The 22,580-nt window shown below is 37.1% G+C and overlaps 2 non-coding genes across 2 annotated transcripts; one reads left to right on the top strand and one right to left on the bottom strand.

Moving 5' to 3' along the window:
- Positions 1-71: 71 nt before the first annotated feature.
- TRNAN-GUU (transfer RNA asparagine (anticodon GUU)) lies at positions 72-145 on the bottom strand. Its single transcript has one exon. It is a non-coding gene; the product is annotated as a tRNA-Asn (tRNA).
- Positions 146-706: 561 nt separating this feature from the next.
- TRNAN-GUU (transfer RNA asparagine (anticodon GUU)) lies at positions 707-780 on the top strand. The gene has a single exon. It is a non-coding gene; the product is annotated as a tRNA-Asn (tRNA).
- Positions 781-22,580: the final 21,800 nt, after the last annotated feature.

The following is a 22,580-nucleotide window of genomic DNA, read 5'->3' as shown; positions in this document are numbered from 1 at the left end:
AAATGACGTTTCCAAGTAAAATCCTGCCCTGGGATAAACTTCCTTATCACGAAACTTTTTAAAATACAAATCGTCCCTGGGTGGGCTCGAACCACCAACCTTTCGGTTAACAGCCGAACGCGCTAACCGATTGCGCCACAGAGATAACACAAGAAAAAAATCTGATAGCAAAACTATTCGGGAAAAAACACCTGCAATATTGATTCCCCTTATTTCTTTAATAGGATTTTAAAGTATCCAGAATACATTGGAAATCTAAACCAAATTCATGTGCAGAAAAGAAGTCATGGAAAGAAACAAAATTCCAGCCTTTCCGCCTTAGCAGTCTTCTTCCTTCACTTTTGGTCAAAGCAGGAAAATTTCCAAACAGCCCATCTCCTAGCTGGGGCTGCTCCAGTGGGCAGGGAAGCATCTGGAAGCCAAGGCTCCAGGAGAAAGGGAGGGAGGAAAGTCGAAGAAGGAAGCCTCTTAGGTGTTTTCCCCTGAAAAAAATTGTAGTAATGAGAATCTTTGTGGCTAATTAGTCAAATTCCGGGGTCTCAAACGGGAGAGACGTGCCTTGGGGGGAATCAAAATTCCTTCTATTTTAGGGTTTATATTTATTCAAAATGATGACACTGACTTTAATAGATATTAAAGTGACTTTAATCTCACTTTATGGGGGGGATGGGGGAAGAGTGTTCTACTAGGTTTCTTTAGAAGCAGAGTCTCTGTGGCGCAATCGGTTAGCGCGTTCGGCTGTTAACCGAAAGGTTGGTGGTTCGATCCCACCCAGGGACGTCCTTATCAATTTCTTATTACACAAGGGGTAACTGCTTTAGGGATTCCTTGTTTTCCTTAAGCATTCTACACAAAAGACAAGCATCTTTTTCCTGTCTCATTTACTGGCTCCTCTTCTTCCTCACTTGCCTCCCATCCCAACATTCCAAAATATGTGTCTCCAAAATCTACACCTCCAAGTTTGTTCTGTCTTCTGATGCTTCTGACTCACAAATTATGGTGCTCTTCTCGACCTCTCCCACGATTTTTTTCTCCCCCACCTTCTCTTTCACACTCTTTTTCTGATCAGAGTTTCTGTCTCTAGCATCAGCTATAAAGAGTGCAGGAAAAACGACCAAAGAGTGTTAGAAAGCAAAGAAGACACACAGAAATATTGAGAAAAAATAATCCTCCAGAAGCAGAAAGAGTAGAAGGTAATTGACTGTTCAAAAGTGCCAGTAAGGGGCAGCTGGGTGGTGCAGTTATCTCATTGAGACTGGCTAATGATGCCGTGGTGTGGCTGATTGCATTCATCCAGTAACACTTTCTTTCCTCGCTGTGCACATTTGAAATCTGTCTAAGAAAACTGGATTAACTATCCTTAAATGAGAGTGATTTATACATTAAATTAGACTATCTTAGAGGGAGGAAATTTCTCACTAAATGAGTTGAAGAAAAACCTGGGTGAGTGATGCAAATTATTCCATGAACAGTTTCCTGCATGAGATATGAAACAGCTGTGATTTTTTTCCCCCAAGACTGAGACTGCATATTTAATGACAATAGCACTTCTTTGCAATTCCATTTAAGCCTAATGACTTTTCTAATGATTTTCAGAATCACATTCAGTATGAATACTTGTGAATAGTGGCTATTACATGTGCTTTGTATACTTGAGTTCAAATCTCAAAATTGTACTTTTTTCCCCTTGTGTGGGATGAAAGTTACTCTACAGAAAATTCTTAGAGACTGAATCTGAGCAAAAGAAAGTTTTGATTTACTTTTCTCAAGAAAAAGGTGGACTCCCATCTCAGAGAGCCACCCTGAAAGCAAAGCAAGTTTGTTTTAGATAAATTCTAATTGAAGTCCCCCCCACACCCCCTTTCCCTTTAGCCCATTAGCTGGATTTCAGTGGGTACAATCTTTTCACAGAAATCCACCCCAGCAACAGACACAAAGAAAGGAATGTAATATTTTCAAAATATGTATCTCACCAGATGGTGGGGTAACCTAGAGGTCCTAATGACCTTTTCATAACTTCAAAAATGTTTGACTAGAAAAAGGAGGATTCTCATTGTCAGTGCCTTAGTTAGCAAAACAGTCTTATTGCAAAAACAAGATGTCCCGGGTCCCTTGAAATGCAAGGTTTTTCTTGACATAAACACTTCTTTAACCCTGAGAAGACTTCACCAGAAATTATCCCACTCAATTCTCCCTCTCATTTCAAGATATATACATATAGATATATGTATATACATTTTACATCTGAAGTCCTCTCACACTATCCTTGATACATCTCCTCAGCAAGATTCTCACATTCTTAACCCAGCTCAGGTTTTATTCTCTCTTCCTATCCAATTGGGACTCATCTTCTTTTTGGGTGATGGACAGACCTAGTCTCTCACTTTTTCCCTGAGGACATTCAATATCTTTCTTTATCTTCAGAGTCCATACCAAAAGGTTCTCTCCAGTTCAGATGACTTATTGAGTTCTCTCCTGGTAGAGGAACTTCTTAACACAACATCTTATCAGACTTAGACTCATGTTTTCAACATTAGACAATAAAATTCTAGAGCTGTTACAATTTCTCACTGTCATGTTGATATACATACTTCACTCTAACTAAATAAAACTTCCATAATTGTTTCACATGTGAATTCACTGAAAATTGCCAGATTAATTTGAATTTATAACACATAACATTAGATGATCATTTTAGAACAAAGAGTGTCCAGTAGGTAACATATAGTCTTAACCTCTTGCTCCTTACTAAAATAACTCATGAATGAATTTCTTTTCCCAAAATGTTGATATATAGTTGATTCATTTTTTTTTTTTTTGGTTTTTTGCAAGGCAATTGGGTTGTCCAATGTCACACCCAGCTAGGTAATTATTAAGTGTCTGAGGTCAAATTTGAACTCAGGTCCTCCTGACCCCAGGGTTGGTGTGCTATCCACTGCACCACCTAGCCACCCCCATAGTCAATTCTTCTCCTGATATACTCAACTGACTTAAATTCCCTTCTTTAAAATAGATTTGGAACTGCTATTGTATCTGGAGATTTCAAAAACCTTTTTAGTCTTCTTACTTAAATATTCCCTTCTAACACAGAAGAATCAAGAGATCTTAATTCTTGACAGAACATGCAGCTAACAACAAAAGTCAAAACCTCACTAGCTTATCTAGCTATTAAACCCTAATTGACCTAAAATTTCTATATCAAATTTGTTTATAGTAGTTTACTATAAACATCCAGGACATCAAAGAAAAATTTCTTTATACATATGATTTGGAGTGTCAGTTTCTAGACAGAGGTCATGTGGGTAGTCAGATACCTTAAGCCAAATTTTAAATTTATCTAATGAGACATTATTTGAATATCACATTTGAGGAAATCAAGTCAGAAATGGTCCAATCTCAGGTTACAATGAAAAGCCATCCCTTCAGTTTTTTTGTCCTAATGCACTTGTTACCTGTAGTCTCCAAACTTCCATTGGGCTTTTGAGCTTCAAAAGAGCATGGACCCAACAGCACTTTCTTTGTTGATCATACCTAATATTAAACACTGAGTGAGTCAATTGAAGTCTCATGATCTAAAATAGTAATTCCATCTAATTAGACCTCCAAGTGAATTTACTTCACAAGGACTAAATAGGAGTTATAATCTGGATAATAATCAAATTCCCCCAGCATCTGGAATATTCACTGACATACTAAAACCCTATCACAATTATGTTGCATAACTCAACTAGCAGGTCTGTACCCCTTGGTGGCACTAACTTCTGATCTCCAGTACTTACATTCTTTTGTCTGAAATCATATCTACTTTATTCCTAGATAAAAATGCTGTGTCAGTGACCTTTTGACTATCGAACCCTCCTTCTAGACTGCTGTATTACACAATAGATAAACACCTTTGACTAGGGGATCATCTCCAGAATTCTCACATAACAATTAGCCAGAGATTGCCACAGAAAAAAAAATCTCAAATTGGTAGAATTATCTTTTTCTTTCCCATGTTACCTAGGTGTTTTCACTTCAAAGCAAACAACCATAGTGATATATATATATATACACATATATATATAACAACAGTAATCCCAATTTGCATATAAAATTGGCAAAGCAATCTCTATAATAAACCTGTTTAATTATCAGTCACATTTGGAATGCAAATCATTACTTTTAGGATTCTCTCAATCCATTAGAACATCTTAGATGATTCTAAATTTTCAACATGTGCTATTAATTTCAAATATAGCAAAAGAGTAATAAGAGTGATGGATTTTACAAAACAATCTTTCCATTATTACATTTATACATGAGCCTACAGACCTAGAGCAAGGCCTACTTAACACATTGTTTAAAAATTTCAGGGAACCCAGAGGGTCATAACTTTTGATATTTTCTCTCATCATCCCTACAAAACACTCAGTTATTAATTACAGGCCTTGATATCATTACAGTGTATTTACAAAAGTAGAAAACAAAACTTTTCAACAACTTACTCATCAATAAGTTACCTAACAAGAGGTTACATACTTTTTAATTTTCCCAATCATTCTTCAGAGCCCTCCACACTTATCCAAGGATATCTTGAAGTTAAGATATACTTCCCAACCTCCTAGGCACTATTATTCTGATTTTGCTAATTTGTTTCCTTTAAAATTGAACATTTAACTCAACAATATTGTGAGGTAAACAACCTTGATGGAAGCAGCTCCTCTCAGTGGTGCAGAAAACTAGGAAATCGGTATTAGATATAGCTAATGACTTTATTATCCCCATCTAGAAGAAGAAAAACAAAATAAAACAAAACACAAAAAACCATTTTAGAATCTGATGAAAATTTTATAAAAATTATCTTTTATATATATCTTTCCCTTAATCCTAATTCCTTATAACAAAAAGAACTAATCTGTAAACATTTTTATCAAAATATGTATGTATGTACAATGCTAACCTGACCATTTGCCACTGAGGGGAAGGGGGGTGGGAAGGGAGGGTGGAAGGAAATTTTGTAACTTAAAAAATACATTTGCATATGGATGAAAATTAAAAATAAACTCTTAACCTGCATGAAACACAAGGTTTCCATGCTGACATCTCATTCTCTTAAAGCAAAACAAAACAGGTTCTCTTTTTTCTTTTTTTTATTAAAGATTTTATTTATTTTACATTCCCCCCCATCTTACTTCCCCCATGCCCCGGCAAAAAGCAATTTGTCAGTCTTTGCTTTGTTTCCATGTTGTACACTGATCCAAATTGAGTGTGATGAGAGAGAAATCATATCCTTAAGGAAGAAACAAAAAGAATAAGAGATAGCAAGATCAGACAATAAGATATCTTTTTTTTCTAAATTAAAGGGAACAGTCCTTGAACTTTGTTCAAACTCCATGGTTCTTTATCTCAATACAGATAGTATTCTCCATTACAGACAGCCCAAAATTGTCCCTGATTGTTGCCCTGATGGAATGAGCAAGTCCATCAAGGTTGATCATCACCCCCATGCTGCTGTTAGGGTGTACAGTGTTTTTCTGGTTCTGCTCACCTCACTCAGCATCAGTTCATGCAAATCCCTTCAGGCTTCCCTGAATTCCCATCCCTCCTGGTTTCTAATAGACCAATAGTGTTCCTTGACATACATATACCACAGTTTGCTAAGCCATTCCCCAATTGAAGGACCTTTACTTGATTTCCAATTCTTTGCCACCACAAACAGGGCTGCTATGAATATTTTTGTACAAGTGATGTTTTTACCCTTTTTCATCATCTCTTCAGGGTATAGATCCAGTAGTGGTATTGCTGGATCAAAGGGTACAAGTCTGTCCTTTTCTTGAAAAAAGTAAATAACCGTGAGAGTGTAGTGGTTGGCTGCTGCCTATGAGGAATCACTATTCAGACCCAGGGAAGTAAAGATGGAAATAAAACAAAAATTTATTAAAAAGATTACAAGACATAGGAAAGGCTAGGGAGAGATAGAGAGAGAGAGATAAAAGCACAGCCAAGCAGCATTTGGCTAGGCCACAGGTTGGTAGAGAAAACTATGGCCCTGAGCTAGAGTCCAACCCAGGTTCTTATGTCTTGCCTTTCATCCGGAGGGCAAAAGGTAAACTCCCTTTCTCTCAGTGGACCAGAAATTAGGTACAGGGTGAAGACAAATTTTACATTAAACAGTCAATGGTACATCAAGAATGGGGGGGGGGGGGGTCTCCAGTGGAATAGACTAGGTGCAAAAGCAGGAGATGATTATAGTAATTTGCTGTTTGATAAACCCAAAGAGTCCAGCTATTGGGATAAAAACTCTCTCTTTGACAAAAACTGCTGGGAAAATTGGAAGTTAGTATGGAAGAAACTTAGATTAGACCAATACCTCACACCCTTTACCAAGATAAGATCCAAATGGTTACAGCATTTAGAAATAAAATACAATACTATAAGCAAATTAGAGGATCAAGGACTAGTTTGCCTGTCAGATCTATGGAAAGGGGAGCAGTTTATGACTAAGGAAGAGATGGAGAACATCACCAAAAACAAACTAGATGATTTCTATTACATTAAATTAAAAAGCTTTTGCACAGATAAAACCACTGTAACCAAGATTAAAAGAAATGTAGTAAATTGGGAAACAATCTTTACAACTAATATTTCTGACAAAGGACTAATTTCTAAAAAATACAAAGAACTGAGTCATTTTTTTTTAAAAAAAAGTCATTCCCCAATTGACAAATGGTCAAAGAATATGCAGAGGCAATTTACAGATGAGGAGATCAAAGTAATCCACAGTCATATGAAAAATTGCTCTAAATCATTATTAGAGAAATGAAAATCAAAGCTTCTCTGAGGTACCACCTCACACCTCTCAGACTGGCCAACATGACCAGAAAGGATGACGATCATTGTTGGAAGGGTTGTGGGAAATCTGGGACACTATTACACTGTTGGTGGAGCTGTGAACTCATCCAACCTTTCTGGAGAGAAATTTGGAACTATGCCCAAAGGGCAACAAAAATGTTGTTACTCTTTGATCCAGCAATACCACTACTGGGTCTATACCCTGAAGAGATGATGAAAAAGGGTAAAAACATCACTTGTACAAAAATATTCATAGCAGCCCTGTTTGTAGTGGTAAAGAATTGGAAATCAAGTAAATGTCCTTCAGTTGGGCAATGGCTTAGCAAACTGTGGTATATGTATGGCATGGAGAACTATTGTTCTATTAGAAACAAAGAGGGATGGGAATTCAGGGAAGCCTGGAGGGATTTGCATGAACTGATGCTGAGTGAGATGAGCAGAACCAGAAACACACTGTATACCCTAACAGCAACATGGGGGCAATGATCAACCTTGATGGACTTGCTAGTTCCATCAGTGCAACAATCAGGGATAATTTTGGGCTGTCTGCAATGGAGAATACCATATGTATCCAGATAAAGAACCATGGAGTTTTAACAAAGTTCAAGGACTATTCCCTTTAATTAGAAAAAAACCAGATATCTTATTGTCTGATCTTGTTATCTCTTATACTTTTTGTTTCTTCCTTAAGGATGTGATTTCTCTCTCATCACACTCAATTTGGATCAATGTACAACATGGAAACAAAATTAAGACTGACAGATTGCTTTCCATGAGTGGGGGGAGGGAAGTAAGATTGGGAGAAAAACTGTAAAACTCAAAATTCAAATAAAATCTTTAAAAATTAAAAAAAATGGGGGGGTCTCTACCCAAGCAGCTTTTAAGATAACAATTGTTTCTGTTACAATCATAATTCTCTACTTCTAGTCAATTTACATCTCAAGAGTAGGTGGTGGTCAATTTACCTCTCCACCCAATTTTTACATTCACAATTCTCTTCATCTTTCCCCTGTATCAAGAGGACTTCACCAGAAATTATCTCACTCACCTTGAAAGAATTCTCAAAGAACATGGGAATGTAGAATTGCTTTATCAGGTGGAAAATTGTCACAACTTACATTTATGTAGTACCTTTAACTTTATTAAATGATTTCCTCACAATAATACAGCACATATAATATTGCTGCCAGAGCTACTGGGGTAGGGAGATCCTTGAGACAACTGTGGCTTGTTTTGGGTGACAAACTCTTCAGGCTCCATGACTCAGGAGAATAAGAAAAGGGTTAAGTTTTAAACCTCAGGTTGCTGCAATAGTTTACAAGTTACTACAAAAAGTTCATAAGTTGCTACTAAAAGCTCATCAGTTATTACAAAAATTTACAGCTTGCTAAGGGGAAAAAAAAAGACTAAAGTGAAGACAGAAAACCACTGATCCCTAATCAATTGTGACCTAAAGGGCAAGGTACTAAGAGGCAGAAACCATAGATTCCTAAGCAGAGAAGGGAGCTAAAGGAAAGAACAATCTAATAGGAGCAGTATAGTTCTGGAGATCACACAATCCACAGAATGGGCTGCCTTTCAAATCGAGTTGAGCCAGTAGGTGATACATAGTAAAGAAGGGCATAGGACCAAGGGTTCATGATACTCCAAAGTGGGCTAGTTTCACAGGAGGAAAAGCAACTCAAATCAGGAGTGAGTTGAGTTTTTAAAGGTGCAGGAAGTTTAGGTAATTTAGATATATATTAATGGGGGCAGTAACTCAGAGAGCAGAGATGATGTAAATAAGGAAATGCAGATAATTTGTGGTAGGTCGAAGACTTAAATCCTTTCTGACTAAGCCAGGAATTCATTGTTTTGTTGATTGGGGCTTGTTTCCTCTGGAGGGCTAGAGTTTAGGGAGTCCTAGCCAGGAAGGGTCAAGATACTTTAGTATAAGTTCTTTGGCCTCTTCTTATGGCTTGGGTAATGAGATAAGGGCAGGGTCAGTGTTAATATAAGGTATATGGTTTAGGGCAGAGGGAACAGATGAATAACTATAAGACATATTTCTTTGCCCAATATTTTTCCTATCAACTGGAAGTTCCCTTAAATTGGAATATGATCTGTCAAACAGCAAAAAGATTGAAAATCATAGCTACAGGGAGTAAAACTATTGAATCTGTTCTCACTCTATTCCCCTACCCCAACAACCTTTATATATATACCAGAGACCCAACAAAAGTTGGACTACCTTTTGATTATTCATCCAAAAGAGCCAGGGACTTAAACAAATGAAAAATATAATCTCATTTGCTTTTACTAGCACCAGTCTTAGAGTCTTCACTATCCATATTAGGATAGTTCAAATTAGCATAAGTTCAAATCTGTCCTCCAGTTTTTTTGGTGTTCCTGAATTCATTCAGTAAACAAAAGGAAAAATTGTATTTAATTTCACTTATTTATTCAGTTCCATAGAGAAGGAAAAAAAATTATTGAGAAACAAAAGATAGAGAGCACTATGAAGATTAAAACAATTTAAGTTATAATAAATTTTTAAAAATTTGCATGAGCAAAATCAATGCAATCAAAATCAGAAGTACAAATCTGGGAATCCCCCCCCCCCCCCCAACTATTTCCAATAAAGGTTTCATTTCTCAAATATAAAGGGAACAGAGAACAAATTTATAAGAATCAAGTTAATAAATAAAAATTAATAAGAATATAGTTAATGGTCAAAGGACATGAGCAGGCTGCTTTCAGAAGAAGAAATGAAAGCTATATAGTCATTTGAAAAATTGCTCTAAATCACTATTGATTAGATTACACAGATGGGTAAACTTTTTCTGCCAAGGGCAAAAACTCTAACCCAAAATGACTACTCAGAGTCCTCTCAAAGTGGCAGCAAAGAGTTAAAATTTAATTTGGTTCTTGAAAGGAGCAGGGCAGTTCCTAACTCTCTATAAAAGAGAGAGCAGGAAAAGCTGAATTACAGAAGCTGAAGCAGGGTTAAAAAACCACGAAAACCACAACCCATTCCCCCTCCTCTTTTCTGCTGCCCTTTACAACAACTGGTCAAATTTGATGGTCCGAAGAGAAGGGAGGTGTACCTAAGCTTTCCCAGGAGGGTATGTCTTTGTTCACATCTTATATGGTTATGGTGACATAATTTTTCTAGCCGGAGATCCAGGTTCTCAGGCTCACCTGATTCTTGAGAAATAGAAACTGAGGCCTATGGCTTAGACTAATTTAGCACTATGTTTCTGAAAAGTCAGCACTTTTGCCCCTCATAATACTTATAACATCACCTGAGGGCCATACAAAATGATCAACTTTATTTTTTATAGCCTATTATAGTTGGTCAAACATTTTATTAATTCACTCCTAAAAAGCTCCTAGATTTAATGAATTTCATGTCCCAACTGCAATTGCTGTGGCACAAGAACAAATGATTTCTCTGGCCTTATTTAGCCCAAGGGCTGGATTAGAGTGGTATAAATTAAAACAACTCTAATGTGTCATCCCACACTTATCAGATTGACATAACAGCAAAGGAAAATGATAACTGTTTGAAGAGATATGGTAAAATTAGGACGCTGGCAATTTCATATTATGCCCAAAGAGCTCTAAAACCATGTATAACCTTTGACCCAGTAATATCACTACCAGATCAGAATCCTAAAGACTTATTAAAACAGGGAAAAGGACTCATCTGTACAAAAATATTTATAGCAGCTCTTTTTCATGTTGATAAGTAGATATTGAGGGAATCTCCATCAATTGGGGATTGACTGACCAAATGGTATATGATTATAATGAAATACTATTGTGTTATAGGAAATGATGAGAAGGAAAATTACAGAAAAATCTTAAAAGATTTATGTGAACTAATGAAAAATGAAGTGAGCATGTAGCTGCTGGCTACTTGAGCTCAGTTCTTCTGCTTATAAGGAAACATTATTCAGACTTCAGAAAGCAAGGGTGGAAATAAAACAAAATTTATTCAAAAAGTTACAAGACATAGGAAGGGCTAGGGAGGTGTTAGCAGGGCCACAGGTCAGAGAAGACTGCAGCCCTGAGCTCTAGTCCAATCCAGGTTTTTATGTCTTGCCTCTCATCCAGAGGATGAACTCCCTTCCCCTGTACTGGACTGGAAATTAGGTAGAGGGTAAAGCCTAAGGAGATCAGTATAAAAATTTTACATTAAACAATAAATCAATGGTAATGGTAATCTCTACCCAAATTGAGATTACAAATTGTTTCTGTTAGAATTATAATTCTCTACTTCTATTCAATTTATATCTCAAGAGTAGATGGTAGTCAATTTATATCTCCACTCAATTTCTACATTCACAATTCTCTTTATCTTTCCCCTGCATCAAGCAGAACCAGAACAGTAACAATATTGTATAATAATCAGTAATACAATGATCCAAGACAATTCCAAAAGACTCATGATAAAACATGCTATTTGACTCTAAAGAAAGAATTGTCTGAATGCAGATCTAAGCATATTATCTTTTCATATTATTTTTTATGTTTTTTTTCTTTTTGGCTTATGTCTTCTTTCATAACATGGGCTACTCCTGCTTTCATTCTTTGTTTCTGGAACCAATAATGGATTTATCGTTAAGCCTTTCCTACCTCACCTCTTGTATCCTGTTAGTTACCAGACCTTATAAAAGTGTGGATATCTCTTTGGTCTTGGAGTCTGGAGGATAGGATACTTCACGATACTTCACAATTATTAGCTGTGTGGGTAAGTCACTTAACTCTGATTGCCTTGCATCTAGGGCCATCTCCAGTTGTCCTGATACATATCTGGCTACTGTACTCAAATGGCTCAGGAGGAGAAATTGAGGCTGGTGATTCAGCAACCCCCCCCCCCCCCCAATTCAAATCCAGTTCACGTGCATGTCATGGCATCACCTCCCTGATGTTATGGTCTTTTTTGAGAAGAACAAATATCATCATCTTGTGGGCTTGGGCAGAAACCTATTGTTGACTAATCAAAAAGAGTCTGAGTGATTTGAATTTAAGGCCTGGTTCTTAAGATTAAGAAATCTAGAGCAGCTTAGGTGGTGCAGTAGATAGAACACTAACCCTGGAGTCTGGAGTCAAGAAAGAATTCTAGTTAGTAAACCCCAAGGTTTCAGCAATCAAAATTTACATTCCTTTGGACAGAGTACCTGCAGGTAAGGGTATGGGTATGATACCTTTAGTGGAAGGAGAGGAGAAAAGAGAATTTCTGTGAGACAAGTGGCAAATTCCCTTGGCCAAGTCTAGCTGTTTGCAAGCAAGTGAAAATGTTTTAAAATATTTTGTTTTTCCCAATTACATGTAAAACAGTTTTCATTAATTTTTTTTTGTTTTTGCAAGGCAGTGGGTTAAATGACTTGCCCAAGGTCACAGAACTATGTAATTACTATTACTATTATTAAGTATCTGAGGCTGAATTGAACTCTGGTACTCCTGACTCTAGCGCCAGTGTTCTGTCCACTGTGCCACCTAGCCAACCTTTCAATCATTCATTAAAAAAAATGTTGAGCTCTAAACACTCTCTCTCTCTTTCTCTCTCTCTCTCTCTCTCTCTCTCTCTCTCTCTCTCTCTCTCTCTCTCTCTCTCTCTCTCTCTCTCTCTCTCCCCCCATCCAAATTAATGGAAAAATAAGTGGAGGATGAGTCAAAGATCCTAGAAGCAAAGATGAAGTCTTGCCAGAATGGTAGAATCTGTCTAAGTTTGTGACTCACTAGAATGGCTTTCAAGAATCATATCCCAAGGAACTCATAGTTGAAAGAAAGTCTGATAAATAGGACAAGCTCTTCATAGACAGTTTTGTGCTCAGAGGCTTAGTTAGGAGAAACACAACTGATAAATTCTCAGGACAGCTGGCAGGTTGGTTAGGAGTCAGCCCCTGCAAAGAGATTGGACACCAGGCAGAACTGATGCAGCTCCTAGAGAGAAAATTCTGACTGTCACCAACATTTGCTCTCCTTCCTCTGTGTCATTCCTCTCCTTAAATGATACTCCAAAATAACTGGAAAAGGAAGGTCAGCCTTCTCTCCTGGTCACTTGAGTTACTCCTGATGCCTGGTCCAAACCTTGTTAAAATACTCACCTCCTAAGCAGAAGGTCCTGGTTTAGAATTCTAGCTGGCTTTTCTTTTTCTTTTCTCTCTCCCCTCCAGTCTTATCTTGGGATCCAGGAATCTGGGTAAAGACCAAGTGAAGACTCTCTCCTCTGTCATCTTGACCATGATCTGATGCCATGAAATTCAACAAGAATTTATGAATCGTCTATTTTGAACAATTCCCCTTGTGGATTAAAAGATCAAAATGAAGCAGTCTCTGCCCATAGACAATTTCCATTCTACTGGCTCCTAGGCAGGAACAAATATCCTCTTTCAAGGTTAATGGTAATATATCCATCACACTGTGCCTTAAATGAGCAGAAGACTATAGAATTTTACAGCCAAAATGAGAATAGTTCTTTGGCCAGGGAATGTCTGCACAAAGCAAGTCAGTAGACTGAATAGTTTGAGCTTGGGGCCTCTTATCAGTATTGTTGTTTCAGACCCTAGAAAAAACTTTGCCTTTCATCCTGCTGAGTTTGTCAACTCTTTTAACTAGGAGAGAGGCCATTGTTACCTGAGCAAGAGTACTAAAGAGCAGGCATGGTGAAAAACAGGGAGGTGGGGGTGGAACAGGCTGCTCTGCTTGTTTTTCTTTTCAAGCCTGTCTTCTGCTCTGTCTTATATTTGTCTTCAGAAACCTTGCCTCCAATCTTTCCTTCCTGTCTCTGGTCTTGTCACTCCACTGCAATGAAGTCATCTTTTGATCTTAGGTTTTCAGAGGCAGGCAGCCCCCTCAAGCATTAGAGGTGTTTAGCCTTCTAAAAACTGTTCAGAATACTTTGGGAACCAGTTATTTGGTTTGTAATCATTTTTTTAGATGGTGAAATGCTGGCCTAGCATGTTAGAGGTAGCAGAATTGATGCATGCATTCTCCAATTTTGATTCATTTCCAGTGTAGTTAGTGGTGAGCATTGGCCAGTCAAGCCCCTTTCTTCATGTTCCAGGAAAAAGTGATATGAGATGTGTATCTAGCTGATGACTCCCATTTTCAAAGGCATATTTATTCTCAATTTCAATCTTTGGGTACCTTGGGTTTGATAGGAAGCTGAACCTCAACCAGGTTTCCAAAATATAATGGATTCACTGTCTATCACTCTAACCACATGACCATCTGGTCACCTAAGGTAGGTATCCTTTGTATACATGAGGGAATTTTACACGGGAAAGGTAAAGAGTCTGGTGTATAATCAAGTGAATTTTTCACAAAAAATGTATTTGGACCATTTCTAATGGCAAATATGAGGATAAGACACTTGATAACCAGTTCTCTTCTCTTTTGCTCAAATATGTGGAACTTCCTGTCCATAGGTCTTGTGTAATGGATATCATCTGCTCACTGAAGAACTAGGAAGGCACAGATTCTTTCTGAAAGTGCCTAAAGAAATTGAGAAGAGAATCAAATAGACAGACCTGAAACAAGTGGGGCACATTGGGAAAGAAGAGAAAAATACCAAGTGAGAGAGAGAGAGAGAGAAAGAGCTAGAATAGATCACCACAGTTCACTCAGGTCAAGGGGGGAAAGGATGGGGGTCTTGATCTGATGACCTAAATGTGTGAGGGGGAGGTCACACAAAGGGAGGGTAACTTTCCTAACTGTCCTCAGAAATTTCCTGATCTAATTGTCTTGATGACCATTTCTGAAGGATTAACATTTCTCTGTAATATTTTTTTTTGGCAAGGCAATGGGGTTAAGTGGCTTGCCCAAGGCCACACAAGTGTCTGAGCTTGGATTAGATCTCAGGTCCTACTGACTCCAGGGCATTGCTTTATTCACTGTGCCACCTAGCCACCCAAGATTAACATTTCTCTAAGGAACTATGATATATGTCCCAGAAACCTTCCCTGTGGTTCCTAATTTACCTTTAGCTTCTCTCTTTCTGCCCCCCCCCCCCATCCCACAAGCAATGGGAACATTGGTGCACATAGGATGGAGCACCGGGACCTGGAAAGAGTTCAAATTCAACCTCAGACAATTTTTAGCTAGGTAACTCTGGGCAAGTCACTTAACACTTTGCCTCAGTTCCTCATCTATAAAATGAACAGGAGAAGGAAATGGTAAACAACTCCAGTATCTTTGCTAAGAAAACCCCAAATATGGGCTTAGTTGGGGCCTATGGAGGTTTACTTTCACACTGGGACAACTTGGGACCGCACCCTCACTATTATCATCTCACATTACTTCCTTGGAGTAGGTCAGAGGCATGCTCTCAGGTCTGTTTTACCAGCAGGAATGTGACTCAGTGGACCTGAGGAAGGTCTTCTTTGCTTTGTCTTTCCTAAAATTTCTGAGATTCCATCTCCTGAGCAGTCACCAAGGGGAGCAATCAAGGTGTGTGTGTGTATGTGTGTGTGTGTGTGTGTGTGTGTGTGTGTGTGTGTGTGTGTGTGTGTGTGTGTTGTCTAGGCCTATGGCAATAGGCAAAAAAAAAGAACAAAGTGAATCTGAGTTGAGGTTGGGAAGGAAAGGCCAAGCAGGAAGTTGTATCTTCTCTTTGGATGCTTCTTCCACCTATAAGTCCTCATAGATTCCACTCTGCCAACAACAGGGCCTAACAAAACCCTACCAAGTCCTAGCTCTAATGCCACATTTATCACATATATTATTTTGATCAGAACACCAAGAACATTTTTTTCTTTTAATGAGTCATCCTATATCTTTTTAAGAATATGTGATTCATCCTTTCTTCCAATCTTCAAAGCACTTTGGATTTATTCTTTATTAGGGCACTCACTAGAATCTATTTTTTCTTGCTTTTCTCTGAGAATTGGCCTTATATCTTCCCTGAAGTAGATTTTAAGCTCTTAAGGGTCAGGGATAGTGTTTGAGTTGGGCCATTATGAGACTGCAGTCATCTTCCTGTGGTCTTTGGTATTAACTCAGATGGTGAAATAGCAATAGTTTAACTAATGAGAGGCAGACTTTGATGCTTGAATCTTAACCCAATGAAGGTAAAATATAATCCTTTCTCCTTGTGTACACCTAGGAAAAACTCAGTATGGAGAATGAATGACTGGTCTTGTCACTTAATTTACAATTAAATTAGTACACAAGGACATGTGAGGAACTTTGGGTTCCTTCAAGTATGATGAAGTTGAATGCTTAAGTGTGAGATATTTCTTATGAACTGTTCATCTGGACAGGAAATGTGGCAAGAATGTCAAACAGTGGAGAAGAAGGTGGCAAGCACCAATGACTAGGGACCTGAGTTTAAAATGGGTTTCATACTCTTTCTGACCCTGGGCAAATCTTTGGTTACCTCTGTTTCCTCTTCTATAAAAATGAAGATCAAGTGAGATATTTGCAAAATGCTCTGCAAATTTCAAAGGACTATGAAAGTGCTGGCTATTATCTAATAAATATAAACAAAAATGAAGGTTTCAATATACCAAGAATGGGAAAAAAAGATTGAAAATGAAAACCTAGTTATTAGGTAGAGCTTTTTAAGTTCAATTTAACATTTTCAGGGGACAGCTAGGTGGCACAGTGGAGTCAGGAGGACTGGAGTTCAAATGTGATCTCAGACACTACTTACCAAGCTGTGTGACCCTGGGCAAGTCACTTAAACCCACTGCCTTCCCCCCCCAATTAATATTATTCATAAAGCCTTCCTTGCTTGTATTCCTTTTTCTTGAACTTCTTTTCAATTTTTTATTTTCCCCATTATACATTAAAACAATTTTTTACATTTGCCTTTTTTTTTAAGCTTTGAGTTTCAAATTCTAACCTTCCCTCTCTTTCCCCTTCCCAGAGATGGCAAATAATCTGATACAGGTTATACACATGCAATTATATAAAACATTTCCATATTAGTCATTGTGTATAAGAAGACTAGTAAAAAAAGGAAAGAAAAGAACGAAGGAAGAGAAAATTAGTATGAGACAGTATCAGTTCTTTTTCTGAAGGCAGAGAGCATGTTTCATCATGAGTTCTTTTGGATTATCTTAGATCATTGTATTGCTAAGAATAGTTGTCATTTAGAATTCTTCATCCTACAATATTGTTATTACAGTATACAATGTTTGCTTCATTTTGCATCAGTTCTTGTAAATCTTTCCAAGTTTTTCTGAAATCATCCTGTTTATTATGATTTCTTATAGTACAATAATATTCCAACACAATCATATGCCATAGTTTGTCCAGCCATTCTCCCTTGATGGACATCTCCTTGATTTCCAAATTGTAGTTATCACAAAATAACAAAAACAACTTCCATTAATAATGAACTTCCTTCTGATATGTGTATTTTTGTAGAGTTTCATTGATTTTCTCTGCTTTCTTTTCTTCATTTTCTTTTCTTTCTTTGTATTATATTTACTTATATTATATTTATATAATATATAATATTTATAACAGAATATATTATTTATAATTATTATTATAATTAATTATAAATATTCATTTATTCTTCATTTTCTATTGTAAATAAATTCATATTTATTTCATTTACTTCTTCATGTTTATTTTATTCAATCGTGGCCCTCCAGTCTTGTGCTTTTTTCTTGAGTTGATTGAAATAGCACAATCTCATCTTTTAAAGATCTGGGGATTGTTAACGTATCTTTAGCTTGAGAACCATGATGGTCATTTCTTTGGCTTCATGCAGACTGAATACTCATAAATAGAAGAAAAGTCTAACCCTTCCATCAATTTAGTTTCTGGATATGAGAGTCAATTTTTACTTTTCCTAAAGACTGTGTGTGAGGGTAAGAAGCAACATCAGAGCCAATAGAGTGGGTTGGAGGAGTTTCAGAAATCAAAAAGTCAAACTAACCTTAGACTTGGTGTAGATGGATCTTTGGACTTTGAAGTCTTTGATTTCAAGGTAAGCCACAGCCCTTGAACCAAATACAACTGTCTTCAGAAGGAAACCCATGTTATTTACACATCCTGGTTACAGATCCTCATTCTCTGTCACCAAGGTGCCACCTTTAGACTGAAGGTCAGAGTTAAATTTCTAGGAATTTCAGGGCCTAAGGAAACTAAGTCTTCAGAAAAATGGAAACAGGAGATTCCAGGGCAACTTAATTGGTAGGTATTATGACTAGTGACAGACACAGGCTTCTTTGCACCTCATTTTTGGCCTCAGCCCATTCCAATTCATCTACTATTGTCTTGACTGGCACTGTCATCTCAAACTCAGTGAATCTCATGAACTAAAAGTTCCATTATAGGTGCATCTGTTCCTTGCTGTGATCTTGAACTTGTTTTCCAGAGAACAATACTAGACTTGGGGAATATCCATAGTCTGTTTATCTCTGGAAATACACTGTCAGGTACTCTCTAGGGCATCATCTAATTATCTTGAGAAGATGGAAGCATTTTCTCAAGCTTGAGGAACCTGAGATGTCATACTGAGGTAATGATGAATTTTACTTGAGAAGATAAGGTTGGGTGGGAAGAAACTCTGGGACAATTAGAAGAAATCTCCTATGAACAGTAGTGGTTAAGGGGTCAGAATTACCTGCTTTCTTCAGTTTCAGACTTTAATTTCTGGTTAGGTGCCATCATTTATTTCCCACATCACCCCATCTCCACTCTTGTGATTATTGCTTTCTTAGGCTTTTCTAATTTATGAAGGAAGCACTACTGGACCTAGGGGTCTAGGATGCTATATTTTTACTCCCTTCTATGATATTTACTGAGGAGCCCCTCTATTCCAGATCCAAACACTGGACCATATTGTTTTAACCTGGTATAGTTATGATTCCACCTAGACTCCATTAAGGAAATTCAGAACACCCTAAACATGATTTCCTTTATCCCCCCCCCCCCCCCCCGCCCCAGAATGATTGTCTCTTAGGCTTTCTTACTCCTTCCTTTTAAAGGTGAGTTATCATCTCTACAGTCAGTGTCAGGAAAGACCACAATCCCATGGTTGTAACTTTTATCATGAGGAATCCCAAATATCTATCTTCAGTTTTGATGGTTGTCAGAACTGATATTCCTAAAGCAATCTGACCATGATAATTCCCTTCTCAAGAATCTTCAATAAATTCCCTACCTTAAAAAACTTGTTTTTTAGATTTTGCAAGGCAATGGGATTAAGTGACTCATCCAAGGTCACAGGTAATTATTAAGGTGTCTGAAGGTAATTATTAGGTAATTATTAAGTGTCTGAAGCCAGATTTGAACTCAGGTTCTCTTCACTCCAGGGTTGGTACTCTATCCACTACACCACATAGTTGCCCTCTCCCTACTGTTTCTGTAATAACATCCAATTTCTATTTCATATTTAAAGTCTTTTTACATTTGGCTCTACCTTATCTTTCCAGGTTTATTGCAAATTATTCTCTTTCCCAGTACTGTAAATTCCATCCAAAATGATTGACTGACTTGCTGTTTCTTATGTCACAGATTATTGCTTATAGCTGGATTGTTCTGTCTCCTCTCCTCTGTCATTTGAACTAAGGTAACATTACTCAAATTCTTCTTCCTGAGAAAGACCTTTCTTTATATTTTTATTATATATATATATATGTATATATATATATATATATATATATATATTTCTTCTTGCCAAAATTACTTAGTATTTATTTTGTTGCTAATGCTAAAGTCTCCCCTTCTGCAAGAAGCCTTTCCCAGTCCTCCTCAATTTTAGTGCCAGTCCTTTGAATTGACTTCCAATTTATCTTTTGTACATGGTTATTAGTATGTTGTCTCCCTCCATTTGACAGTAAACTCTTTGAGGTCAGGAAGACTGTCTTTCTTTTAGCAAATAGATGCTTAACAAATGCAAATTGATTGACAGATGGAGAGTCAGTTAAGAAACATTTATTAAGTGCCTACTATGTGCCAGGTTAAAAAAAAAAGGCGGTTTCCCTGTATGTAAGGAGTTTTTCGTCTAGTGGGGGAACACTAATACACAAAGAAAAACTGAAGAGGGAATGAGAAAGGAGGTATCCAGTTCAAGAACATGGTGGAGTCCAGACTAATGCCTGCAGCTGGTGAAAAATGAATAATTGACTGGTCTTTGAATTCTCCTTAAAATGGAGGCTTTGAGAAGATTTATTTGCTCAACCCTCCAAATCAGAAGGTCAGAAGGTAATGAAAAAGGGGGTGAATACTAAAGCTGATCAAATCTCCCTGGATGATGAATTTAATAGTGAAGAGGTTTCCTGGAAGCATGATAATAGTAAAGTCCAAGTCCAAAGAGTGAAGCTGATGGGAAATGAGAATTTAGCTGGTCTGGGAGGCAGCATGCTACAGTGGGTAGATAGGTTTTTTAGCAGAGGGTTCAGAAAGACTTGGATATTAGTTCTGTCTTTAATACATTCTGATTGAGTGTCTCTAGTAAGGTCCCTTGTACCCTCATTGCCTCAGGCAACTCTCAAAGGAAGTAAATTATAAAACATGTGTCTGTTCCTATTTGTAGAAAAACCTCTTTGGTTGTTTCTTACAAATGTGTTTAGAGGGACCTTGTAGAAAAGTGTGTGCGTGGTGTGTATATCATATTTATTTGCCAGGGTGGAATATAATCTCAATATGGAACTCCTTTTTTTTTTGGCTTTTATAATGTGACTATCTTGATGTAGCTCAGGTATCTCTCCATGGGAGACATTGATTCCTGATAGGAAGGGAAGCTGGAGGTTGGGGCCAGGGGCTGTCAACTCTGCCCTCATCAGAGAAAAAAAGATACTGACCTAATCTATCTGTTCTCTTAAATATTGTTAGTCTGGACTCTAGAGAAAGTATCCTTAGGCTTCAAGCTAAATATCTCAACAATACTCATTAACATCTTGACTCCCTTTCCATCCAATGCCAGTTCACAATATTCACAATGAAAATACTCAGCAAATATCAAAGAACTTATTTAAATTGATAATAAAAAAAGAAAGTATGAATATATAGTAGAAAACATAGATTGAATGAGTTTTCCCACTGGGAATGAGAGTCCCAGATCTTATCCAAAGGGAAAATTCTCCAACCTCTAGTGTACAAAACTAGGGATAGGAACATGATAGAAACTTTTAGTTCCTCTCATGTCAGCTTCTTCCAAGAGGCTTTCTTTCCAACAATCTGAAAAGCGATTGACATCTTACATTTCTCTTTCTAAACCAAAAGTCAGAAGAGATCTGGATTTTTTCCCCTCTTTCAGTCTTGATGCATTAAGTAATTTGTCTCCACTGTGAGGAGAGAGCCCCATACATTTGACCCTTTGAATCAGGGTTACACCTTGTATCACCTGCTCCTAGTGTTATGAAGCATTCAGTAAATAGGTTCTTAATATATAACTTGTTCAATTTAATTCAATTTACTGTACTTTTGAATCCTAGATCCACATCTTTAATAGTCTATAGACATAATCATTTAGATAACCTTCAATTGTAAACCAAACAGCCCTTATAACATTCTATTTATTTATCCCCTCTTCTCATGCTTTTACTTTTTTTTCATGCTTTCTCTCCATGACACCACCATTCACCAGGTCTCTCATTTCTATAGTAGAGATAATACATAAGGGTTTGATGAGAAAAGCAAATATAACTAAGGACCTATCCTTGAGAAAAGACCCAAATTAAAGAAGAGAGAAGAGCACATGATATGGAGTCATAGAGAAGTAGGAGGGGTAATGTCTCAAAAGCAAAAAAAAGTTGATAGTACATATTGTTAACTAATGTTGAAGATTAAAAGAGGATGAGTCCCAAAATTATAAATTTGAGAGACCTAGGAGATCTGTCTTTGGCAATGGAGTTGGGACTGACCTTCTGAGTCTTTTCTTTTTTTCTTACCTCTCACATCCAATTAGTTAGCAGGTTCTGTCAATTTAATTTCTGCCACAGTTCTGGATTCTGTCCTTTCCTCAGTAGTTCCACAACAACTTCCTTAGTCAGGACCTTATTTTTATCCATTTGAAACATTCCAGGTGTCTTATGTCAGTCCTTTCTGCTTGCTGGTGCCCAATCTGTTCTTTCAGCTTTCTTTTCCTTTATATTGATTTAATATTTTGTTTTTTTTGTAATTACATATAAAAACTATCTTACCATTCATTTTTCAAATTTTGAGTTTCAAATTCTCTCCCTCTCTCCTCTCCCATTGAGAAAGTCAGCAATTTGACATAGTTATACATGGGTAGTCATACAAAACACATTTTCATATGTCATGCTGTAAAAGACAAAAAAGACCCCAAGAAAAGTAAAGAAAAAAATATCTATGATCTGCATTCAGGCTCTTCCTATTTTTTTCTCTAGAGATGGACCACAGCTCTTTCATCATATGTCCTTCAGAATTGTCTTGGATCATTGTATAACTGAGAACAGCTAAGTTAGTCACCATAGGTCAGCATACAACATTGCTATTACTGAATACAATGTTCCCTGGTTCTGCTCATTTCACTTTGCATCAGTTCTTGAAAGTATTTCCAGGTTTTCCTGAGAACACCCTGCTTGTCATTTCTTATAGAACAGTAGTATTCTATCACAATGACACTTAACAACTTGTTCACTCATAGAATAGGCTTTTTTACCTATGGATATGGCTTTATTTTGCTTTTGCTTCAAAATCTTCTCTATAGCTTCTCCTTGTTTAGTGAATAAAATTTACACTTCTTTGAAATTAATCCCTCAATAGATTGGAATCAATTTACTTCTCCAATCTTATTTATTTTATTTCTTTTGACTCATTTTATATTCTAG

This window comes from Macrotis lagotis, chromosome 3, assembly GCF_037893015.1.
Source record: "Macrotis lagotis isolate mMagLag1 chromosome 3, bilby.v1.9.chrom.fasta, whole genome shotgun sequence".
In the NCBI taxonomy this organism is placed as follows: domain Eukaryota; kingdom Metazoa; phylum Chordata; class Mammalia; order Peramelemorphia; family Peramelidae; genus Macrotis; species Macrotis lagotis.
The sequence above is the reverse complement of the archived record's forward strand: the minus strand, read 5'-3'. Positions and strand labels throughout refer to the sequence as shown.